Source organism: Lactuca saligna, chromosome 2, assembly GCF_052625555.1.
Source record: "Lactuca saligna cultivar CGN05327 chromosome 2, ASM5262555v1, whole genome shotgun sequence".
Taxonomy (NCBI): domain Eukaryota; kingdom Viridiplantae; phylum Streptophyta; class Magnoliopsida; order Asterales; family Asteraceae; genus Lactuca; species Lactuca saligna.
The window spans coordinates 179,707,452-179,712,123 of record NC_136418.1 but is presented as its reverse complement, the minus strand read 5'-3'; the positions used below and the strand labels follow the sequence as shown (position 1 = coordinate 179,712,123).

Below are 4,672 nucleotides of genomic sequence, written 5' to 3'. Positions count from 1 at the left end.
GAAATCTCTCTTCCTTGCCCTTGGTCTTCTAATTAGATTAAACGCCTAAAGGCTTTTAATGTCTAGGGTATCAAAAATAATTTGGGGATGAAAAGTGTCAAATATTAAAATTTTGGATATGCGCGTTTGGCACACAACGTACGCATCGCACACTTGCAACATATCAACATTAAAGTCGATTTTTGGCTTCATTTTGCAATTTTCCAACATTCCCCCCCCCCCCCTCTCTATTATGTCTCGACTGGGTCCCACACACACGATACACGCATTGCGTGCATGCTTCCAAGCTTTGGTTTCTTCATCTCATTCGATCCCTCTACTTCCATGTATTATCTCTACTTAATCCTAGCTTTAATTTTGGGCTTAATTTCGAGTTTTAGGGCTTTTTGAGTTTTTTTTATTAATTAATAGATTTTTGTTAAATTTCGTGAAATGGATGAGTAATTTAGTTATCTATACTACCAATTTTACTTCGTAGATACTTAATTTCGAGTTTAATTCATCCATTGATCCTCATTTTGAGTTTTTAGAATTTGAATTTTTTTTTCTAAACTTTTAACTAACTCCTTAAATTTGTGATGTTTTAGACGAAATGGACTAATTATTTGTGTTCTAGAAGCTTAGTCGAATATCCTTATATGGTTATTGTGTTGAAAATTAGACGAAACAACGGTTTCCAAACTTGTTGTTCTTCGTGTTCTCGGAGCATGCCGCGCAGATGCATGTGCGTCGTGTGCACTCACATGCAGCGCACACCTTTGCGGGTTTGCTCCATTTAACACCCCTTGTAGTATTTAACTAATCTAGCTCGATCCTAACTGTCTTTTGTCTATTTTTCTACAAATATGTCGAGACGAGGTCGACAAGTTGCGTATCAGCTACCTCCTAACTGTTCATCCCATATGTTCCTAGAATTCCTCGGTGATCTACCTAATCAGAGTTCTTTTGTCTTTTGCCTAATTGCTTTTCTGTCCAAGAAGATCGGTATTCCCCAGACTCTTTGCTGGAGAGTGGCAGACGAGTCTGGGTTAGCGACTCGTTTGGAGTTGTTCCTTACTCATATCTTGCGGGATGATAGCGGTCTTGAGATTTTTGTCTACCACGGATGGCGAAAAATTATTGGGGTTCGAGAGGTGGTCTACAAGGAGCTCTGTTGGGAGTTATTTTCGATAGTCCGCTTCGACAAGGAGTCGAGGATTCGGGTAGATAGATCATTCTTTACTTTTTGCATGGGAAACGTATCCCGCTTTTGCAACCAGATAGAGTTGGGGAGACATCTTTGGATTTTTACATCGAATGAGACTTTGTGTCCTAATTTTTATGCCTACCTTGACAACTGTATTATTGAGCCACCACAGGAGTACAACTACATGCAGGTATGGGGTCACGCTAGGGAGACTTATGTTTCTATGATGACCAAGTAAGGGAATCATGCATGTATGATTCTAACATGGGTTTCCCCTATTGTGGGTTTGGGGAGTAGGGTTTTCATTGTGGGACAGCTAGTTTTAAAGGTTGTCTAATGCAAAGTGGCAAAATATGAGAAAGCGCACATGAAAAATCAACACCCATTTATACCTTTGTGTTTGATACTTTCGGTATCCATGCGCCAAATAATTTGGAGCTACTCAATAGCGTTTAGCATGCCACACATAATAATATTATGACACAAAAATCTATAAATGTTGTTTCAAAAAGAATTAGTTTTTCATCCAAAAAGGTTAATGACGCAACTTGTTGATCGTTTATCTACTACGTCTATGTAAAACATTTATGAGGTAAGGGTTTAAAGTATATAATGTTGTTTTCAATATTTTAATTTATTTTGTAGTTAATTATTCAATCAAATATTTAATGAAGTTTTCTTTTTGAAATATAAATTTATAACAATTATATAATATTTTCAATATTTTTTATAACTATGAAACATTATTATTATTATTATTATTATTATTATTATTATTATTATTATTATTATATTTTACGTTTATAAAGTAAAGACTAATTAAATGGAGAAGATTTTATAGGACATTTTAAATTAGAATGATAGATTATTTAAAACTAAAGAAAAAACTATTAAAAAGGGTTAACTATTGAAGATGTTATTTAATTATAAATTAAAGTTAATAAAGCGATAAGATGATAATAATTTTAAGTGGGGTTGTAAACGAACCGAACATTCAATGAAACGTTCGCTTATTTTCGTTTATTTAATAAATGAACGAATATGGACACGAACACAAATTTTCGTTCGTTTAGTTAAAAGAACGAACATGAATCATGACATTGTTCTTTCATTTATGTTCGTTCGTTTAGATTTATTTATGTTTATATATGTTCGATTGTTTTTTATTACATTAATATATTATTTGTTAGTTTATGTTTATATATGTTCAATTGTGTATATTTATTTTTTCGTTTATGTCCGTTTAACATGTTCACAAACATAAACGAACGAACATTAATAATGTATTTGTTAAGCGAACGAAAATGAACTTAAAACATGTTCGTTTATCTGTTTGTATTTATTCGTTTGTTCATCTAACTTAAATAAACAAACATGAACAAATCATTGATCGTGTTCATTTATTTTGTTTATTACATTGAAAATGTTACTCATCTAGGAAAAGAAAACATTTAGGGGGTGTTTGGGATTGCGTTTGAAAAATGTTTATTTGCTTATTGACTTTTTGAAAAACTAATAAGTCAAAAAAAGTTTTTGGCAAAATCAAAAGCATTTTTCAAAATAACTTTTTCATAAGCTTCAATAAACACTTTTTAATAAACATATAACGTGACCTTTTGAAACCGTTTATGACTTTTCAACCAAAATAACTTCAAAAAACATTTTTTAAGCCAAACACTTTTTAACTTATTGATTGATTGGTTTTCCACTATAAAAACTTATCCAAACACTTTTTAAAAAACTCATTTCACCACTATAAGCAAATAAACACATTTATCTTAAAATATTTTTCTAGTTCAAAAATACTCCCAAACACCCTTAGACTTTAGGAGCCAATCAGCCAAGCGACAAAAATAACAAACAAATTGGGCTTTTAAGTAAACTGTTTAACCCGACAGATTGCAAACATGGATCCATTGGGCCGTCCATTAAGATTTAGGGTTCGCTAAATAGCCCCACCCCATCCCCTTTCTTTCATTATACCGTCGGCTAGGGTTTTATAACTGAAAAAGGAAAAACACCACAAACCTAAGCTATCCGATCACCATGAGAGCCAAGGTAAGTTCTCCTATTGTGAATTATCAACTGTTTTTTGTTTACATGTCTGTTAATTGAAATCTTTTTGATGAAATTGGTTGATTTGTAATTCTTCAGTGGAAGAAGAAGAGAATGAGGAGATTGAAGAGGAAGCGCCGAAAGATGAGGCAGAGATCTAAGTAATAACATGTTTGTTTGGAATAATAATCTGCCAAACTTTTTGAAGGAATCATCAGCATCGTGTCAGTTCTCGTTTCATATTTTTCTGTTCGAACATGTCGTAATCAGTACTCTTTAGTTTTGTTATGGTTTTTGGATTCTGTTATTTTAATGGTTGCGAGTTTAGTATAAATCCGTTAATTTCCCAATTCATGGTTCTGGATTTTGAAACCTAGCTAATTGTTTGAATTCAAATCTATTTTAAAACCTTCAATCAAGATCCGTCAAAGTGAAATTTATTTATGATACATTTAATCAAAATGGAATTTCAAAATTGGGTTGAAATTCACAAAATAAGAAGTGTTATTGTGACCAATCTGTTTGGTTTTCAATATTACAAAATGAATTATCAAATTTCTCTCATATCAATTCTTAGCATTAGGTAAGATTGGCTCTAGGAAGATGTTTAGTTCTGAGGATTTGATAAAAGCTTGATTCATTGGCTACTATTGTGTTCTTCATTGCTAGAAATGGAGTTTTCATTGCATCTCATAAAGACTTATTAATTTGTATTGAAAATAGATAAATTGTGAATGTGCTGTGTGCATGATCCAACTTCTCTTCTTTGTTACAGCATTACATTGAATATTTCTTAACCATATCTTGTGTTGCGATAATCCATGGATATTAGCATTATTTTTTTAATTATTAGAAACCATATTTTTGTAAGTTTCAAATAAAAACCATGCATCTTTAGAAACAAACATAATTTTATTATGAAAAACTTACTTTTTTCAGAAAACAACGAAGTTTATAACAATGGAAGAATGTTTAATTCACATTTAGTGGTAAATGGTTTGGTTATTGGCTGCTGACCTTAACCTACAAACCATTGTTTATTTGTGGTTTTCTGGTTTTTTTATTGGTAAATTCCACAAAGTCACTAAATTTAGACGAAAATTGGATTTTGAAACTGGTTTATTTATTGTCTCAAATTGGGTATTTTGTTTTTTTCAATTCGTTACAAATCTGATCATTTTACTAACGGACCAACTCTTTATAACTAAATCATCTTGAAAGTCATTATATTTTAGAGAATATATAGTTATATAAGTTACACAAAAGTTGCTGTATATATATTTTTTGCCTCTTTTCTGAATTTTGGTAAAGGTTTTGTTTTGTTAAACATCCTATTAATCACCAACTTCATATTCCACATATCTCATAAATTGAAACCACCATATGTTGAAATTATATAAAAAAATGTCCTTGAAAATTATAGTTTACATT

At 31.4% G+C, this 4,672-nt stretch overlaps 1 long non-coding RNA gene across 1 annotated transcript; it reads left to right on the top strand.

Moving 5' to 3' along the window:
* Positions 1–3,108: 3,108 nt before the first annotated feature.
* Positions 3,109–3,591, top strand: LOC145028350 (uncharacterized). Its single transcript, XR_013675979.1, has 2 exons — positions 3,109–3,244; positions 3,341–3,591. It is a non-coding gene; the product is annotated as an uncharacterized LOC145028350 (long non-coding RNA).
* The last annotated feature ends 1,081 nt before the right edge of the window (positions 3,592–4,672 follow it).